The following is a 21,966-nucleotide window of genomic DNA, read 5'->3' on the forward strand; positions in this document are numbered from 1 at the left end:
TTTGTTGACTACGTGTGAACATACCCTAAGAGTAACGTTTTTTGTTTTTTTTAAACGAGCATTTTTGGCCAAGTTATGACCATTTTTATATTTATGTAAATGAGGCTTTCTAAAGTACAACTGGGCGTGTTTAAAGTTATGTACAACTGGGCGTGTATTATGTGCGTACATCTGGGCGTTTTTACTTCTTTTACTAGCTGGGCGTTGTGACGAGAAGTATCATCCACTTCTCTTCAGAACGCCCAGCTTCTGGCAGTGCAGACAGCGTGTTCTCGAGAGATCACGCTGTGACGTCACTTCCTTCTTTCCCCAGGTCCTGCATCGTGTCGGACGAGCGAGGACACATCGGCACCAGAGGCTACAGTTGATTCTGCAGCAGCATCGGCGTTTGCAGGTAGGTCGATGTAGCTACTTACCTGCAAACGCCGATGCTGCTGCAGAATCAACTGTAGCCTCTGGTGCCGATGTGTCCTCGCTCGTCCGACACGATGCAGGACCTGGGGCAGGAAGTGAGTGACGTCACAGCGTGATCTCTCGAGAACACGCTGTGTCTGCACTGCCAGAAGCTGGTCGTTGTGAAGAGAAGTGGATGATACTTCTATTCACAACGCCCAGCTAGTAAAAGTAGTAAAAACGCCCAGATGTACACACACACACACACACACACACACACACACAACACACGCCCACTTGTACATAACTTTAAACACGCCCAGTTGTACTTAAGAAAGCCTCATTTGCATAAATATAAAAATGGTCATAACTTGGCCAAAAATGCTCGTTTTTAAAAAAAAAACAAAAAACGTTACTCTTATCTACATTGCAGCGCCGATCTGCTGCAATAAGAGATAGGGGTTGCAAAATCTGGTGACAGAGCCTCTTGAAATGCACGTAAATGGACATTCTGAGAATTTAGAAATCTGTAATCGCAAGTAAATTTTAGTGCAGCAGGTGGATGAGATATGTTCAAATCTCATCCACTTTGCCGCTACTGTATTCTGGTGCGAATCGTCCGGCTACAAATCTGCTAAGTGTGAAAGGAGTCTAAGGGTATGTGCACACACACTAATTACGTCCATAAATGACGGACGTATTTCGGCTGCAAGTACCGGACCGAACACAGTTCAGGGAGCCGGGCTCCTAGCATCATACTTATGTACGATGCTAGGAGTCCCTGCCTCTCCGTGGAACTACTGTCCCGTACTGAAAACATGATTACAGTACGGGACAGTTGTCCTGCAGAGAGGCAGGGACTCCTAGCATCGTACATAACTATGATGCTAGGAGCCCGGCTCCCTGCACAGTGTTCGGTCCGGCACTTGCGGCCGAAATACGTCCGTCATTTACGGACGTAATTAGTGTGTGTGCACATACCCTAAGATTATATCTAAGGAGGAAAAAAAACAAAAACAAAAAAAAACAAACTGCTAATTTCATGCCCCAATTCAATATGAAAAACTAGGTACTCTGAAAAAGGTACACATGGGAATACAAATACATAATTTAATGTAAAGGCTTCCACTGTGTATACCAGCCTATATCTGGCAAAATAGAATTTGGATCTTTTTTTTTTAACCCCATAGCCCAAAAAATAAATAAATAAAAATAAAATAAAAATAAAAATCAGCTAAAAGCAGGGAATCGGATAAAAGAAAAACAAACATTACTCATCTGGTATATAGCATGCGCTACGGTGCTACCACCGGCCGTGGTTAGCTTTTCTGCTGACTATTCTACATATCCGCTGAGGCCAGTGATTGGCTACAGCAGTCACTGCAGGACAGCTAACAAAGACCAGCGTGGAACACCTTGGCGGCACCATTTTGGGGTACATGTAACGTATTGAACAACTTTCATTAAATTTGTGTGTGAGGCGTTTAGTTTAGTTTTTATAGCATTCACTGTGCGCTATAAATGACATGTTAATTTTGATCTTTGGGTCATACCACATTTATATAGTTTCATATTTTACTACTTTTGCACAATAAATATACTTTTAAAGATTTACTATTTTTTGTGTCGCCACATTCTGAGAGCCATTATTTTTTTTTTTTTTTTAAACAGTCGACAGAGGAATTATTTTTTTCGGGCGAGCTGTAGTTTCAATTAGTACCATTTTGGGGTACTTAACCCCTTCCCGCTCCTTGACGTACTATTACGTCATGGCAGCTGTATCGTTCGCGCTCCATGCCGTAATAGTACGTCTCGGGAGTAACGGCCGTTTCGGCCGTCCTCCCGACACATACAGGAGCTGTGACGCTGCTGTCTTGTTCAGCAGCTGTCACAGCTCCTACAGCGGGGACCGATCGCTGTGTCCCCGCTGATTAACCCCTTAAAAGCCGCGTTCTATAGAGATCGCGGCTTTTTAGGGGTTAAGCTGCCATCGCCGGCCTGCTACGCGATAGCGGCCGGCGATGGTGACTATGGCAACCGGACACCAAACAATGGCGTCCGGCTATGCCATAGACGGAAGCCTAGTGGGTCCTGACAACGTCAGGACCCACTATGCTTGCTGTCAGTGAGTAGCTGACAGTTCTAATACACTGCACTACGCATGTAGTGCAGTGTATTAGAATAGCGATCAGAGCCTCCTGCCCTCATGTCCCCTAGTGGGACAAAGTAATAAAGTTAAAAAAAAGTTAAAAAAAGATGTGTAAAAATAAGAAAATAAAAGTTTTAAAAGTAATAAAAGTAAAAGTCCCACTTTTTCCCTTATCAGTCCTTTATTATTAATAAAAATATATAAACAAACAAATAAACTATACATAATTGGTATCGCCGCGTCCGTAACGGCCTGAACTACAAAATTATTTCGTTATTTATCCCGCACGGTGAACGCCGTAAAAAAAAATATTAATAAACCGTACCACAATCACAATTGTTTGGTCACTTCACCTCCCAAAAAATGGAATAAAAAGAGATCAAAAAGTCGCATGTACCTAAAAATGGTACTGATGGAAAATACAGTTCGTTACGCAAAAAATAAGTCCTCGCATGGCTTTATTGATTGAAAAATAAAAACGTTATGGCTCTTAGAATAAGGTAACACAAAAAGTGAATGATTGTTTACAAAACGTATTTTATTGTGCAAACGCCATAAGACATAAAAAAAAACTATAAACATCTGGTATCGCCGTGATCGTATCGCCCCACAGAATAAAGTGAATATGTCTTTTCTAGCGCACGGTGAACGCTGTAAAAAAAAAAGTATACAAAAACAATAGTAGAATTGCTGTTTATTAGTCACCACGCCACCTAAAAATGGAATAAAAACTGATCAAAAAGCCGCATGCACCCCATGAAAACTACAATGGATTCCTCAAGGGGTCTAGTTTCCAAATTGGGGTCACTTTTGGGGGGTTTCCAATGTTTTGGCACCACAAGACCTCTTCAAACCGGACATGGTGCCTAATAAAAAAGAGGGCTCAAAATCCGCTAGGTGCTCCTTTGCTTCGGAGGCCGGTGCTTCAGTCCATTACCGCCCGAGGGCCACATGTGGGATATTTCTCTAAACTGCAGAATCTGGGCAATAAGTATTGAGTTGCGTTTCTCTGATAAATCCTTTTGTGTTATAAAAAAAATGGTATAAAAAGAGTAAATGTCACCTCTACTTTGCTCTAAATTTCTGTGAAACACCTAAAGGGTTCATAAACTTTCTAAATGCTGTTGTGAATACTTTGAGGGGTCTAGTTTCTAAAATGGGGTGTTTGATAGGGGTTTCTAATATATGGGCCCCTCAAAGCAACTTCAGAAATTAACTGGAACCTAAAAAAATAAATAAATGAGGCAATACTTCGCTTCTTACATTATACTGATAATGAGCCGTGCCCACTCCGAGATGACCCCAGTTTTGACCGTTTGTATAAACGGAGACCCCTATTAGACCGTTCCAGTGCCCGGTTTTCCCAAGCATACACCCCCGAGAAGTGTTTTTCTATTGATGAGTCCCTGGTACATTTTAAAGGGAGGGTTCAATTCCGCCAGTACCTGCCAGGTAAGAGGGCAAGGTATGGCGTGAAGATGTATAAGCTGTGCGAGAGTGCATCAGGGTATACCTACAGATTTAGGATATATGAAGGAAAGGCCACCCCCAAACCAGACTGCATCCTGGACTACAATAGGTACATGGGAGGGATGGACTTGTCAAATCAAGTCCTGAAGCCCTACAGCGCCATGCGGTGAGGTATAAGAAGCTGGCCGGGCACATCATACAGATGGCTTTGTACAATGCGTATGTGCTACGTCGATGTGCAGGCCAGAGGGGAACTTTCCTGGAATTTCAAGATCTAATCTTTAGGGACCAGGAAGGGGGGGCGCATCGTACCAGGGCAACACTTTCCAGGAGAAGGTCCCCAAACCGGTGGAAAGGGAAAGAGTCAAAAGAGGTGCAGAGTCTGCTATAAGAGGGGGATAAGGAAGAACACAATATACCAATGTGACACGTGTCCCGAAAAACCAGGGCTCTGTATAAAAGATTGTTTTAAAATGTATCATACATCCCTTGATTTTCAATTTACCCTGATGCACTCCGCACAGCTTACCCCCCTCATCTTTCCCTTCTGAGCCCTGCCGTATGCCCAGGCAGCTGATAACAGCCACATGTAGGGTATTGTCGTACCCAGGAGAACCCACATTACAATTTAAGGGGTGTATATCTCCGGTGGCGCATGCTGGGCACACTATATTGGACACTGAAATGGCATATACATATATAAAATTGCAAATCTCACACTGCACCATCTGCTGCGCATTATCTTTTACACAGTACCTGTGGGGTCAAAATGCTCACTACACCTCTAGATGAATGTCTTAAGGGGTGTAGTTTTTAAAATGGGGTCACTTCTCGGGGGTTTCAACTGTACTGGTACCTCAGGGGCTTCTGCACACATGACTTAGCACCAGAAAAGCTCCAGTAGGCCAAATGGTGGTCCTTTCCTTCTGAGCCCTCCCATGGGCCCAAAGGGCAGTTTATCACCACAAATGGGGTATTGCCGCACTAAGGACAAATTGGGCAACAAAATGGGGTATGTTGTTCCTTGTGAAAATAAGAAATTTTGATCAAAAATGACATCTTATTGGAAAAAATATAATTTTTTTCATTTCACAGCCCAATTCAAATAGGTGCTGTGAAAAAACTGTGCGGTCAAAATGATAACAAAAACCATAAATGAATTCCTTGAGGGGTGTAGTTTCCAAAATGGGGTCACTTCTGGTGGGTTTCCATTGCTTTGATACCTCTGGGGCTCTGCAAATGCAACATGGCACCCGAAAACCAATCCAGCAAAATCTGGACTCCAACAAACACATAGCGCTCCTTTCCGTCTGAGCCCTCCCATGGGCCCAAACGGCAGTTTATCACCACAAATGGGGTATTGCCGCACTAAGGACAAATTGGGCAACAAAATGGGGTATGTTGTTCCCTGTGAAAATAAGAAATTTTGATCAAAAATGACATCTTATTGGAAAAAATATAATTTTTTTCATTTCACAGCCCAATTCAAATAGGTGCTGTGAAAAACCTGTGCGGTCAAAATGATAACAAAAACCATAAATGAATTCCTTGAGGGGTGTAGTTTCCAAAATGGGGTCACTTCTGGTGGGTTTCCATTGCTTTGATACCTCTGGGGCTCTGCAAATGCGACATGGCACCCGAAAACCAATCCAGCAAAATCTGGACTCCAACAAACACATAGCGCTCCTTTCCTTCTGAGCCCTCCCATGGGCCCAAACGGCAGTTTATCACCACAAATGGGGTATTGCCGCACTAAGGACAAATTGGGCAACAAAATGGGGTATGTTGTTCCCTGTGAAAATAAGAAAATTTGATCAAAAATGACATTTTATTGGAAAAAATATCATTTTTTTCATTTCACAGCCCAATTCAAATAGGTGCTGTGAAAAAACTGTGCGGTCAAAATGATAACAAAAACCATAAATGAATTCCTTGAGGGGTGTAATTTCCAAAATGGGGTCACTTCTGGTGGGTTTCCATTGTTTTGATACCTCAACGCCTCTTCAAACCTGGCATGCTGCCTAAAATATATTCTAATAAAAAAGAGGCCTCAAAATGCACTAGGTGCTTCTTTGCTTCTAGGGCTTGTGTTTTAGTCCACGAGCGCAGTAGGGCCACATGTGGGACATTTCTAAAAACTGCAGAATCTGGACAATACATATTTAGTAGTGTTTCTCTGGTAAAACCTTCTCTGTTACTAAAAAAAAATTGAATAAAATTGAAATTCAGCAGAAAAAATGAAATTTGCAAATTTAATTTCCACTTTGCTTTAATTCCTGTGAAATGCCTGAAGGGTTAAAAAACTTTCTATATGCTGTTTTGAATACTTTGAGGGGTCTAGTTTTTAAAATGGGGTGTTTTATGGGGGTTTCTAACACATAGTCCCCTCAAATCCACTTCAGAACTGAACTGGCACCTTCAAAAAAAGGCTTTTGAAATTTTCTTAAGAATATGAGAAATTGCTGTTTATGTTCTAAGCCTTGTAACGTCCAAGAAAAATAAAAGAATGTTCAAAAAACGATGCCAATCAAAAGTAGACATATGGGAAATGTGAACTAGTAACTATTTTGGGTGGTATAACCGTCTGTTTTTCAAGCAGATGCATTTAAATTCTGAAAAATGCTATTTTTTGTAAATTTTCTCTAAATTTTGCAATTTTTCACAAATAAAGACTGAATATATCGACCAAATTTTACCACGAACATGAAGCCCAAAGTGTCACGAGAAAACAATCTCAGAATCGCTTGGATAGGTTTAAGCATTCCGACGTTATTACCACATAAAGTGAAATATGTCAGATTTGAAAAATGGGCTCTGAGCCTTAAGGCCCAAACTAGGCTGCGTCCTTAAGGGGTTAAAGAGGCTCTGTCACCAGATTTTGCAACCCCTATCTGCTATTGCAGCAGATAGGCGCTGCAATGTAGATTACAGTAACGTTTTTATTTTTAAAAAACGAGCATTTTTGGCCAAGTTATGACCATTTTTGTAGTTATGCAAATGAGGCTTGCAAAAGTCCAAGTGGGTGTGTTTAAAAGTAAAAGTCCAAGTGGGCGTGTATTATGTGCGTACATCGGGGCGTTTTTAATACTTTTACTAGCTGGGCGTTCTGACGAGGAGTATCATCCACTTCTCTTCAGAACGCCCAGCTTCTGGCAGTGCAGACACAGCGTGTTCGAGAGATCACGCTGTGTCGTCACTCACAGGTCCTGCATCGTGTCAGACGAGCGAGGACACATCGGCACCAGAGGCTACAGATGATTCTGCAGCAGCATCGGCGTTTGCAGGTAAATCGATGTAGCTACTTACCTGCAAACTGATGCTGCTGCAGAATCAACTGTAGCCTCTGGTGCCGGTGTGTCCTCGCTCGTCTGACACGATGCAGGACCTGTGAGTGACGTCACAGCGTGATCTGGCAGAAGCTGGGCGTTCTGAAGAGAAGTGGATGATACTTATCAGAACGCCCAGCTAGTAAAAGAAGTAAAAACGCCCCGATGTACGCACATAATACACGCCCACTTGGACTTTTACTTTTCAACACGCCCACTTGGACTTTTACTTTTAAACACGCCCAGTTGTACTTTTGCAAGCCTCATTTGCATAACTACAAAAATGGTCATAACTTGGCCAAAAATGCTCGTTTTTTAAAAATAAAAACGTTACTGTAATCTACATTGCAGCGCCGATCTGCTGCAATAGCAGATAGGGGTTGCAAAATCTGGTGACAGAGCCTCTTTAAGACTTTTTCATTATTTATTTGTTATTGCTTTTATTGGTAGGCGAGAGGACCAAAAATCAGCAGTTCTGTCCAAGTTTTTTTTACGGCGTTCACCATGCGTGATATATACGGTTTTGGTTTATTTTTATAGTACAGATCGTTACAGATGTGGAAATACGAATGTGTAGTTTAGCCCCCTTCTTTTTTTTTTTTTTCAACAAAACAAAAACCTGTTTCATCTGCGCTTGCGCAGGTCCTGGACAGTCCGAAAACTAGCTCATGCGCAGTGGGTTTCATTGGAGATTACAGACTGACGTCTCGTCACTTGTCGCTTTATCTGCGCCTATATTAAACAGCATCTGTCACCAGATTATAAGTGCCCTATCGCCTACATAATCGGATCGACGCTGTAATGTAATTAAGTGTTTTTTATTTAGAAAAACAATCATTTTTGAGCAAGATAGGAGCAATTTTAGATTTATGCTTATTAGTTTCTTAATGCCCAAATGGGCGTTTAACATTTGACCAAGTGGGCGTTGTAAAGAGAAGTGTATGACGATGACCAATCAGCGTCATACACTTCTCTCCATTCATGTCCATTTGTACTCCGCACAGCGTGATCTTGCGAGATCATGCTGTGCTGTCACATACACCCACATTAATTTTACTGAAGTGTCTTGAGAGTGAATAGACATTGCCTCCAGCCAGGACGCGATGTCTGTTCACACTCCCGACATTTCGGTAAAGTTTCTGTGGGACTTAATCACAGCACTTATAATTTGGTGAGAGAGCCTCATTAAGGATGTAATAGCACGCTCTCGGAGGAGAAGGGGATGAGAATCAGGGGGTGTGGCTTCACACATGGGGAAAACGTAGAACTACTAAACGTAGAACTACTAAAGTTATTAGAAAGTTGCCTATTTTAGCGTTTGACTCATATTTGGAAGTGGTATACCTAAAGTGGCCCACCCCCTTAGAAAATCGCAGCGAAAATCGGCGTGCAGGGAGAGGAAAATCTGCCTCAAAGTTCCAAACGGAATTTTGAGGCAGATATTCCTCCCCCAAAATACTCCGTGTGAACATAGCCTTACAGTGGTTTGTGGGACCAGCCCACTCAGCACATCATAACACCTTCCCGCCTTGAGATGTGCTAAGGGCTACATGAAAATTATGGCCTAATTGTAACAATGAGGTCATTGGCACTTCGGCTACTCTACTTACAAGACCAATGACCATGCTTCGCGTTGTACAGATCCATAATATGGTACCCATAGAAATCCATGGGCCCATAAAGTACCTTGGTGTGCCGCATAAGTAAAAACTTTTTTGCCTTGCTTCATCAGATGCCGTGTTACAGAGGTATTCTCCCATAGAAGCAAGAATACGGCGGCACAACGACACACATGGCTTTCACATTATTTTCTAAAAATGGCTTGTATGCACAATGGGATCAGGTCTTCCTTAATCCCGCAGACAGAAGCTTAATTATTAAATGAACATGTACTCCAGAGACAGATCTTATTTATGTGGTCTTTGAAAGGTTATTCCCATATTGTCGCTTTTTTTTTGCCAGCTGACATCTATAATAAAAAACTGAACCTACTGGTACGTTCTAGGGCTGGGCGATTATGACCGAAATCAAAAATGTACCCCCTATTACAATTATTTAGACGACACCTCTTTTTGCATGTATGAATTAATATTTGTCCCCTGAGCCTGCTGTATATAAAATATCCCCCCAAAAGCAGTACATTGCCCCTATAGTGCTTCCCACACACTATAATGCTCCATAGCTGCCTCTTCACAGTATAAAGTCCCCCATAGCTGCCCCCTCACAGTATAAAGCCCCCAAAGCTGTCCCCACACAGCGGCTCGGCAGACAGGCGAGATTAGGTCACTGCAGTGAATGGTAAAACAGGGACCTTACAACCTCCTGCTCTACCATCGGATTCAACTGTATCTGAGTCCTGAAGATGCAGATACTGTTTAAGCCGTGGACTAAACTACGTCGTAAGGGTAAGGCCACACGGTGCGCTGTCGACGCGGTTTTTGTTGCGTTCGAAAACCGCATACGGTCAACTGGGACATTATGAAGATGCAGTTAACTGCACAAAAAACACATTGTAATATAATAGCAGCAGTCTGCCCATAACAAAAATGTCACCATTGACTTCTATTGAAAAATGACTTGCTGCGGTTTAAAAAATGCAACATAAACGCACCGTGACCGTACCCTCATGCACAAGACTACGGCGATCTCGGTTTTTCCAATTAATTGCCGAGCCCTAGTACATTCAATTACATGTTCTTACCAGGATTCTTGGCAGCTCTACAATCAGGACCATTTGTGGGTGGTACAACCCCGTCACTCTCTCTAACATGCACGCTTTTGTATGCTTCGAGAGTATGAAGACGCCTACTAAGGACAACCAGCATGATAAGTGTGGTTGTCACAATCCCTTACATCTTCAAAATAAAGACGCTATGACTCTCTATGGCGATAAATTCAGAAAAAAGCCGACCAGAAACAAAGCGGCTCAGCGCTCAACTGAGCACTTCTGCTGCTTCGTTTTAGCAATCGGTTCGGTTCTCGGACCCCCACCGAACTTCTGACACGTCACTATGACAAGACAGAAGTTTTCTGAAAGTTTAGTTAGGCCTCATGCACATGACCGTAGCCATTTGCACGGACGTAATGTTCGGGTGGGCCGGCCACAACGTGACACACGCAAATCGCGGGCCGTGCACATGGCCGCGGCCATTATTTTAAATGAGCCCGAACCGCACAACATGGCTTGCCCGTGCTATCTGCGGTGTGGGCTCCTGGGCCATGCACGGACCGTGAAAACCACGGTCGTGTGCATGGCCCCCCATAGTAATGAATGGGGCCGCAATTCTTCCGTGGAGAATGAGGCCTTGCCCTTTAAAAACTTCAACTCACACCGCAAAAATCAAGCCCTCATACGGCTATGTTGACTGAAAAAAATAAAATAATAAGTTTGGGCTTTTGGAATGTGTAAACAAAATAATATGGAGAATTACTGCCAGATTCTTGTACAGTAACAGATGAGCAGCAGGAGCCCTACACCTACTATATTAGTGCTTTATTACAATTACATAGATGACCTGATTTAAAGGTGTTAATGTGATAACTTTTACTGTTAGGACAAATTATATTTATATTTAGAGAGCAGCCAACCCCTATAAGGGTGTATAGCTTTGCAACCATCTTTTATTACTACAATGAATCTGCGATCGCGCTGTTCCTGGCCGTTTTAACTAGTTAAATGCTGCAGTCAATAGCGAACGCGGCATTTATAGGGGTTTTTCCATGAAGGACATTTGACATATCCACAGGATATGTCATAAATGTAAAACACAGCTGACACTTGCAGTGTATGGAGCGGGCTCAGCGCGAACCCGCTCCGCTCCAATCAACATACCCTCTCCATGAAGTGCCGGCACATCATGGATCGGGAAGGGGTTAAGCAAGGACGCAGTCAGGGGGCCTGGCGCAGCCGTGTCCCTTGACTGCCAACTATAAGACGCAGGGACTTTTTAGCAAGATTTATTCTTGCTAAAAACTGCATCTTATAGTCCGAAAATACGGTAATGCCACAAAAACCAGGAAGTGTTTTCTGTTCACAACCATCCATAGATCTCTTTTGGCACTTTGGCGATTGCAATTAAAGAATATAGAAACCTTTGAATGTTTATTATTTTCTTTATAATCAATAAATTTTTTGATTCTGAGTGTCATTCTAAAGTTTTGATTCTAAGATCTTGACAGGCTTCCGTGCTCGGCAGGCCAGTATTAGGCCTCCGGTTGCCATTGCAGCCACCGGAACCTCGGCAATTTCATTGCTGGGGTTCCGATGAGCTGCAAACAGCATAAAACTAGCGATTACGTTTGAACGCTGCATTGAGGGGGTTAATGGCGGGGATCGAAGCTAATTTCGGTCCCCGCCATTACAGCCGGATGGCAGCGGTAAGATACAGCTGAGATCTGGCGATGATGGCACCGGCTCAGCTTCTGAGTCGGTGCCAAACATTTGGCGTAAGTATACTACATTTTGCGGGAAGCACTGGCTTTCCATGTCGTATACTTACGACAAATGTCGGGAAGGGGTTAAAGGGAAGGTGTCACGAAATTATTATTTTTTATATGTTATTGCTTTTATTATGTCATTAAAATACATTTTATTTATTTGTGTTGTACTTTTTTCTTTCTTATACTTCTCTACGGGGGCTGCCATTGTTTATTTAATCTCTGTATGTGTCGATTAACGACACATACAGAGATGGAATACGGCACATACATCCCCATAGAGAATGCAAACGGGAGCCGTTCCATTCACTATAGCGTACGCCGTCTGTGTGGGAACGGCGCATGCGCCGCTCCCACACAGTCCAAAAGGAAGGTCTTCGGCAGAGCGGCATCCGGGGCCATGTTCATGTGGACCGGAAGCCGCGGCCGGACAGTAAGATGACTACTTCCAGTCGCGGCTTCCGTCCATATGTTCAGAAGCAAGGACTAGGAGCGGTGGCAGCGGCAGGTAAGGTGTGTGTGTGTGTGTGTGTGTGTGTGTGTGTGTGTGTGTGTGTGTGTATGTTCGTGTTATACTGTGTGATTACCACTATATCTAATCCTCCTACACTGTGCATTCGCTCAAAAAATGGCGGCACACAGTGTAGGAGGTTTGAACATTCAACCCCCTCCTTTCTCCTGGCACTAGATTGTTTGAGCACACTAGAGCGAGTGTGTCTTCTCCAATTTTGCAGCATAAAGCAATGAGGTTGCTTTACCACATGGCAATGCTGCAATTTTGGGAATTGGGAATTTTTTATATCAATTTGCTTTTAGTATTTTATTAAAAAATGTTTTATTTGTGTGTTTGTGTTTTACTTTTTTTTATTTTTGCACTTTTTCTTGTCTATGGGGGCTGCAATTTTTTCATCTCTGTATGTGTCGATTAACGACACATACAGACATGGAATACGGCACATACTGCCCCATAGTGAATGCGAACGGGACCCGTTCCATTCACTATGCTGTACACCGTCCGTGTGGGAACGGCGCATGCGCCGCTCCCACACAGTCCAAATGGAAGGTCTTCGGCCAAGCGACATCTGGCGCCATTTTCTTGTGGACCGGAAGCCGCGGCTGGACAGTAAGATTACTACTTCCGGACCTGTGTTTTAATGCAAGCACTTGGAGCGGAGGGAGCAGACGGCCAGGGGGAGCGGCGGCGGCAGGAGCAGGTAAGTTATTTCTGTGTATGTACGTGTTTTACTGTGTTTTTACTACTGTATGTAAACCTACTACACTGTGTGTTAGCTCAAAAAATGGCGACACACAGTGTAGGAGGTTTGACCGTTCAATCCCCTCCTTTCTCCTGGTACTAGCCAGGATAAGGGAGGGGGGATTCTGTGAGCTCACTAGAGCGAGTGTGTTTTCTCAAATTTTGCAGCATAAAGCAATGTGGTTGCTTTACCACATGCCAATGCTACAATTTTGGGAATTGCTCCATCTAGTGACCAGCACTGGGAAATGTTATAAATTAGAATCTAATTTATAATATTTCCTGACTCGTGAAATAATTAGAACAATGTTTAATCATTTATACACTGTTTAACTAAAAAAAAAAAAAAACAACAAATTTTCTAGCAACACATTCCCTTTAATGACCGGGCCTGAAAAGACCAGCTAAATTTTTCTGGTTTCGCCTCTGTGCCTTTGAGCAGCCATAACTTTTTTATTTTTTCATTGACGTGGCTGTATGAGGCCTTGATTTATGCGAGAGAAATCGTATTTTTTTTTTCCCCCAGTTTTAGGGTAAAAAAAATAATAATTTTTTACAGCGTGCATATTGGGAAAAGCGTTTCTTGGCATTGTTTTTCTTGTTTTTTTTTTTATCCCGTTCACGTTTCACGCTAAATAACTTGTTAGATTAATTTTTCAGGTTATTACGGTCATATAGATACCTAATATGTGTAGGTTTTTTGCTTTTTATGGTAGGGGCAATAAAATATATTTTATGCTAAATAATGGGGACTTTTTTTTTTTAAATTTAATTTACCTTTTTTTTATTTAAATCCCATTAAACCCTTCCCGCAAATGGGCGTACAGTAACGCCCTGAAGATGAAGCCGGCACAGGAGCTGTGCGTGCTTCACCTTCAGCGGATGTTGGCTGTAATATACGATCACAGTTATCTCCAATCGCCGCCGTTTAAGGCCCCATGCACACGACAGCAAAAACGGAGCCATTCACTTTCATTGAACACTGACACCTTTCCGTAGCACTACGGAAGGGTGTCAGTGTCGTGAAAATGTTCCGGGAATTATGGAACATGTCCGTTCTTTCGCATTTTGCGGGCCGTGCTCCCATACTTTGTATGGGAGCACGGCCCGAAAATGCGGCTGTCAGTCAGCGGCCGGCCGTGCCCGCAATCGCGGGCCGGGATTGCGGGCACGGTCGTGTGCATGGGGCCTAACACCTCAAATGCCGCAGTCAATAGCGACAGTGGCATTTAAGTGATTGACAGAGGGAGGGGGCTCCCGCTGTACACCTTTGGCCCCCACGCGAAAAATCACGGGGTGCTGATGGTTGCAATGGCAACCAGGAAGCCTAGCAACGGCTTCCTGGTTGCCAGGTACGGGAACCTATTAGGTCCTGCCCGAGGGGCAGGACGTAATAGGCTCAACTGTCAGTTGTAAAATGACAGTTAGGGCACGGCCAGACGTGGCAGAGTTTTTCCGGTGCAAATGTTGGTGCAGATTTGGGGCAATTACGCAACGAATCTGCACCAACATTTGCATATTTGACAGGTAATTCAAACGTTGCAGAAAAGACAGCGGACTTGCCACAGATTTCAGTTTTTGCATTGCAAAGGCTGAAATCCGCAGTGAAATTCCGCTTTTTCTCCGCAACAGTCAGCGCATGCTGCGGAGGGGAAATGTCGCACTGCAGCCTATTGTCCGCAGCGGAGTTTTCCGCAACGTCTGAACTAACTTGTCTAAAAATGTATTGAAACAAATGTAAAAAACGTCCGCTGGAGAATTCCACTGCTGACTGTCCGCAGAAATTCTGCCACGTCTGGCCGCCCCCTTACAATACACAAGTAGTGCAGTGTATCGTACAGGGGATCAGAAGAGCAGATCTTCATGTCCCTTAGTAAGTGTAAATGAAAAAATAAAAGTGAAAAAAAAAAAAAAAAAAGATAAATAAAAGCTTTACGTAATAAAAACAATCATCGCCTTGTTTCCCTGATCAAGCCCTTTATAATTAGAAAAAAAAAAAAAAGACAAAAACTAGACATAATAGGTATTGCCGCATTCGTATCGGCCTGACCTACAAAAATATTATTTCTCTCGCACGGTGAACACCGTACAAAAAAAATACAATAAAAAACAATGGCAGAATTTCCTTTTTTGGTCACATTGTTTCCAAAAGAATGGAATAAAAAGTGATCAAAAAGTTGAACGTACCCAAACAGGGTACCAATAAAACCTAGAGTTTGTCACACAAAAAAGGAGCCCTAACACAGCTCCGTCAACAAAAAAATAAAAAAAAGTTATGGCTCTCAGGATAGGGTGACAAAAATTTTATTTAGAAAAAAAGTGTTTTTATTGTGTAAAAGTAGTAAAACATCAAAACGATACACAGTATTTTCCGGACTATAAGACATAGTTTTTAGCAAGAATAAATCTTGCTAAAAAGTCCCTGTGTCTTATAGTCCGCAGGCATCGCCGGGCACCATGACCGCTTCATTACTTAACCCCTTCCTGACCCATGATGTTCCGGCACATTATGGAGCTGGAGGGGGTGATGTATGGAGCGGGCTCACGCGCGGAGCCCGCTCCATAGACTGCTGGTATCAGATTCTGACACGCCGCTATAACGGTAAGGAACAGCAATTTCGCTGTTCCTGGCAGTTTAAAGGGGTTGTGCCATAAAACATGTATCCCCTATCATGTGATACATGTGTGATCGATAAGGAGAATGGGACTGAAAGTTACCAAGAGCGAGCGCTGCATGAGAAGCTGTGACTTCCGCGTTCTGTGTCCGGCAGCTTCATTGAGATCAATGGGATTCTTCTGCGTGTGCGCGAGAGGCTCTCCATTGATCTCTATGGAGCTGCGGAACAGATAAGCCGGACACAGAACCCGGAAGTTCAGGCTTCTCGTGTAGTGCTTTGGGTGACTTTCGGTGCCCTGTTCTCCTTATTGCTGGGGGTCCCAGAGGTCGGACACCCAGCGATCTCAAATGTAGCCCCTATTCTGTGGATACATGTAATTTATGGCAAATCCCTTTAACTAGTTAAATGGCGTGGTCAATCGCGACCGTGGCATTTATAGGGTTTTTCCTATGAAGGACATTTATGACATATCCACAGGATATGTCAAATGTCATGTAGATGCGGGTCCTACCTCTGGGACCCGCACCTATCTCTAGAACGGGGCCCCCTAAACCGTGTTCTAGCTTTCTGTGCTCTCCCGGCCACTTGATTACATGTGGAGTTACTGAAACCGCGGAACTACGCCATTTCCGTAACTCCCATGAAAATTGAACAGTATAACTGAACAGTAGTTACGGAAACAGCGTAGCTCGCATTCTACGCTGCTTTCGTAACTGCCATTCACTACTATGGGCGTTAGGGAAACAGGGTAGTTACGCTGTTTCAGTAACTCCTCATGTAACCAAGTGGCCGCTGGTTCAAGTCCCCTAGGGGAACTAATAAAATGTGTAAAAAAATATGTTAGATACATTTTTAGGAGAGTAAAAAAAATAATAAAACAAACCTTTTCCCATGCACAATGTAAAAAACAAAAACAAAATAAGCCCTCACACCGCTCAATCGATAAAAAAAAAAAAAAAAAAAAAAAAAAGAAAAGTTTTGCCTCTCAGAATGTGGTGAAACAGAATAAATTATTTTTCAACAAAATAATTTTTTTCCTATTTTCTGTGGTCTAAAACCTGGGTGCGTCTTATGGTCAGGCGCATCTTATAGTCTGAAAAATACAGTAAATTTGGTATCGCCATAATTGCATCGAACCGCAGAATAAAGTAAACATGTGGTTTATACTGCACAGAGACGTGTAAACGTATAAAAAACCAGCGAGAGAATCTGTTTTTTGGTCTCCTCAACTCCCAAAAAATGTAATAAAGACTGATCAAATTATCACATGTACCCCAAAATTATACTAATAAAAACTGCAGCTCGTCCCATGAAAATCAAGCACTCACACAGCTCATCAATGGAAAAATAAAAAGTTATGACTCTTGGAACGCAATAATGCAAAACGACGGCCCAGACTGATTTATATGTGCAGCAGTTCTTCACCTAAAACCCCACATCATCATTTGCAGCCCCCATTGGTAGACCCTGTAAATGCAGCGGAAACTATGACATTTTGGGGTCTGAATTACATATGGGGTAGTGAAGAAGTCAAAGGTTAGACAATGCTGGAGTGCAGATATTTTGTACAATACCACGGACACCCTTTAGAAGTGCGACTCCTGCACCCAAAAATCTGGCCTGTGCATAAAGGATTGGTTGAAAGCGTACGTCACTATTCATGGATAATTTTATTATTTATTTACCCCATTATTACATAATCCTATTATGACCTGGTGCACTCAGCCCAGCTTACATAAACCCTGATACACTCCGCATAGCTTACATAAACCCTGATACACTCCGCATAGCTTACATATACCCTGATGCACTCCGCATAGCTTACATATACCCTGATGCACTCCGCATAGCTTACATATACCCTGATGCACTCCGCATAGCTTACATATACCCTGATGCACTCCGCATAGCTTACATATACCCTGATGCACTCCGCATAGCTTACATATACCCTGATGCACTCCGCATAGCTTACATATACCCTGATGCACTCCGCATAGCTTACATATACCCTGATGCACTCCGCATAGCTTACATATACCCTGATGCACTCCGCATAGCTTACATATACCCTGATGCACTCCGCATAGCTTACATATACCCTGATGCACTCCGCATAGCTTACATATACCCTGATGTACTCCGCAGTTTACATATACCCTGATGTACTCCTCACAGCTTACATATACCCGGATGTACTCCGCCCAGCTTACATATACCCTGATGTACTCCTCACAGCTTACATATACCCTGATGTACTCCTCACAGCTTACATATACCCTGATGTACTCCGCACAGCTAACATATACCCTGATGTACTCCACACAGCTAACATATGCCCTGATGTACTCCTCACAGCTTACATATGCCCTGATGTACTCCTCACAGCTTACATATGCCCTGATGTACTCCTCACAGCTTACATATGCCCTGATGTACTCCTCACAGCTTACATATACCCTGATGTACTCCTCACAGCTTACATATACCCTGATGTACTCCGCCCAGCTTACATATACACTGATGTACTCCTCACAGCTTACATATACACTGATGTACTCCTCACAGCTTACATATACACTGATGTACTCCTCACAGCTTACATATACCCTGCCCAGCTTACATATGACCCCACATTATAAACTGAAACACCAGTAAAACACAAAAGACTACTACCAAGCAAAATCTGCGCTCCAAAAGCCAAATGGCGCTCCTTCTGGGCCTGGCAGTGTGCCCAAACAGTAGTTTATGATCACATATGGGGTATTACTGTATTCTGGGGAATCGCTTAATTTATGGGGTGCGTGTCTCCACTGGTACAATCAGAGCACAACACATTGGGCACAGAAATAGCATATCTGTGGAGAATGGCAATTTTCAATCTGCAACATCCACTGTGCACTAATTTCTGCAAAACCTTTGGGGGGTCAAAATGCTCACTACACTTCTAGATGAATTCCTTGAGGGCTGTCGTTTCCTAAGTGGGGTCACTTCTCGTGGGTTTTCACTGTACTGGTACCTCAGTGCAATGCAACATGGCGCCAAAAACAAATTTTGTAAAATCTCCACTCCAAAAACGAATAGCAGTTTACAATTGCATATGGGGTATTTCCCTACTCAGGAGAAATTGTGTAACACATTTTGGGGTGCCTTTTCTCCTGTATTCCTCGTGGAAATTAAAAATGATGAGCTAAATCTACAGGTTATTGGAAAAAAAAAATTTTTTTTTCATTTTCACAGCCCAATTCTAATAAAATCTATAAAACACCTGAGGGATTAAAATGCTCACTACACCTCTAATTTAATTATTTGAGGGGGTATAGTCTCCAAAATGGGATCACACCTGGGGAATTTCTACTATACTGGTACTTCAGGGGCTCTGCAAATGCGACATGGCCCCCAGAAACCAATTCAGCAAAATCTGAGCTGCAAAATCCAAATGGTGCTCCGTCCCTTCTGAGCCCTGCCGTGGGTCCAAACAGCAGTTTATTATCACATATGGGGTATTACCGTAATCAGGAGAAATTGCTTTACAAATGTTAAGGTGCTTTTTCTCCTTTATTCCTTATAAAAATTAGAAAATTGTATGTTTTTTCAGGAAAAAAAAGTCTATTTTCATCTTCGGACTAATTCCCAAAAATTCAGCAAAAAACCTGTGGGGTTAAAATGCTAACTATACCACTAGAAAGATTCCTTGAGGGGTATAGTTTCCAAAATGGGGTCACTTTGGGGGGGGGGGGGGTGTTTTCCACTGTTTAGGTCCCTCCAGGGCATTGCGAACACGACACAGCACCGAAAACTATTCCAGTAAAATCAGCGCTCCAAAATCCAAACGGCGCTCCTTCCCTTCTGAGCCCTGCCGTGGGTCCCAACAGCAGTTTATTACCACATGAGGGGTACTTCCGTAATCGGGAGAAATTGCTTTACAAATGTTGGGGTGCTTTTTGTCCTTTATTCCTTGCAAAAATTATACGTTTTTCCAGAAAAAATAAAAAAGTAGATTTTCATTTTGACAGACTAATTCGAATAAATTTAGCAAAAAACCTGTGGGGTCAAGATGCTATTTATACCCATAGATAAATTACCTGAGGGGTGTAGTTTCAAAAAAATGCTCACTTTTGGGGGTTTTCACTGTTTTGGCAGCACATCTTCATGGTAGCTAAAATATATTCTAAAAAAAGGAGGGACTCAAAAGCCACTAGGTGCACCTTTGCTTCTGAGGCCTGTGTTTCAGTCCATTAGCACACTAGGGCCACATGTGTGATATTTCTAAAAACTGCAGAATTTGGGCAATAAATATTCCATGTTACAGATTTTTTTTTAATTACAAACGAATTTTGTAAAAAAAACAAAAACGACGACATTTGAAAATTTCACGTCTACTTTCCTTCAAATCCTGTAAAACGCATAAAGGGTTGAAACACTTTCTAAATGCTGTCTTGAATACTTTGAGGGGTGCAGTTTTCAAAATGGGGTGTTTTATGGGGTTTCTAATATATAGGGCCCTCAAAACCACTTCAGAACTGAACTCGTCCCTGAAAAAATAGCCTTTTGAAATTTTCTTAAAAATGTGAGAAATTGCTGCTAAAGTTCTAAGCCTTGTAACGTCCTAGAAAAATAAAAGGATGTTCAAAAAACGACGCAAACATTAAGTAGATATATGGGGGATGTTAATTAGTAAGTATTTTGTCTGGTATTACTATCTGTTTTACAAGCAGATACATCAAAAATTAGAAAAATCATAATTTCTTAACATTTTGGGGTTTTTCACAAATAAGCAATGAATTTATCGGCCAAATGTTTTCACTACCATAAAGTACAATATGTCACGAGAAAATCTCATAATCGATTGGATAGGTAAAAGCATTTCGAAGTTATTACCACATAAAGTGACACGTCAGATTTGAAAAAATGGCTCTGGTCCCGAAGGCCAAAATGAGCTTGGTCCTGAAGGGGTTAAGGGATACATTATAAGTAAAAAATAAAGTTATTAGCATACTCCTGTATGCTAATACATTACACTGTCACTATGACACAGGCTGCTGTTAGGGCAGCACATAGTATGCCCGAACAGCAGGCAAACGGAACAGACAGCCCTGGGGTCCTTTCCAGGTCCCCAGGGCTGACTGCAGAGGGATTTCCCGGTGTTTGATCGCATCACCGGAATCCCGGTGATGCGATCAAAGAGGGGAATTCCCTTTGATCATGCAGCGGTCACGGACCACAGCAATCAAAGGGTTAAACAGGTGGGGTCCGAACGTTTTCCGACCCCAGCTGTGTTCAGTAGGCTGCTCTAAGATCAGGACCGGTTAGTTACAGCTCCTGCTTAGAGGATGAGCGCTCACACAAAACGATCAGCCTGATCTACAGAGATGCCAAAAGACGACGTCGTAGGCTGGGGACCTGCACCGCCTGCCGTCAAAACCATTCAGCGTCATACACTTCTCTCCATTCACGTCCATTTGTACTCAGCACAGCGTGATCTCGCTGTGCTGTCACATACACCCACATTAACTTTACCGAAGTGTCTTGAGAGTGAATAGACATTGCCTCCAGCCAGGACGCGATGTCTATTCACACTCCCGACACTTCGGTAAAGTTTCTGTGGGACTTAATCACAGCACAGCGTGATCTCAGTGTGCTGTGTGAGTAAGTCCCACACAAACTTTACCGAAGTGTTGGGAGTGTGATTAGACATTGCGTCCTGGATGGAGGCAATGTCTATTCACTCTCAAGACACTTCGGTAAGGTTAATGTTGGTGTATGTGAGAGCACAGCTTGATCTCACGAGAACATGCTGTGCGGAGTACAAATGGACATGAATGGAGAGAAGTGTATAACGCTGATTGGTCAGCGTCATACACTTCTTTACAACGCCCACTTGGTCAAAAGTTGAAAAACGCCCAGTTGGGCATTAAGTAATTAGCATAAATCTAAAATTGCTCATAACTTGCTCAAAAATGATTGTTTTTCAAAATAAAAACCACTGTGCCGATCAGATTATGTAGGAGATAGGGCACTTATAATCTGGTGACAGAGCCTCTTTAATGGGTTCTGTTGGGTTTCGGTCATAGTGTGCAGTATTTTGTCTGACAAGGGCAGCACAGATGTAAACAGAGCCTAAGGCTATGTTCACACTGAGTTTTTTTGACGAGTTTGACGTGGAAACCGTGCCGCAAAACTCGTCAAAAACGGCCCTAAAATGCCTCCTATTGATTTCAATGGGAGGCGTCTTTTTCCTGCGAGCGGTAAAACCGCCTCGCGGGAAAAAGAAGCGACATGCCCTGTCTTCGGGCGTTTGATGTCAATGGGAGGTCG

The 21,966-nt window shown here is 42.8% G+C and overlaps 1 protein-coding gene across 10 annotated transcripts in view; it reads right to left on the reverse strand.

Annotated features, from left to right (window-relative positions):
• The window catches only part of SYNCRIP (synaptotagmin binding cytoplasmic RNA interacting protein), a 56,717-nt gene that overhangs the window by 32,911 nt on the left and 1,840 nt on the right, over positions 1–21,966 (reverse strand). The window lies entirely within an intron of this gene.

Source organism: Rhinoderma darwinii, chromosome 4, assembly GCF_050947455.1.
Source record: "Rhinoderma darwinii isolate aRhiDar2 chromosome 4, aRhiDar2.hap1, whole genome shotgun sequence".
NCBI lineage: Eukaryota > Metazoa > Chordata > Amphibia > Anura > Rhinodermatidae > Rhinoderma > Rhinoderma darwinii.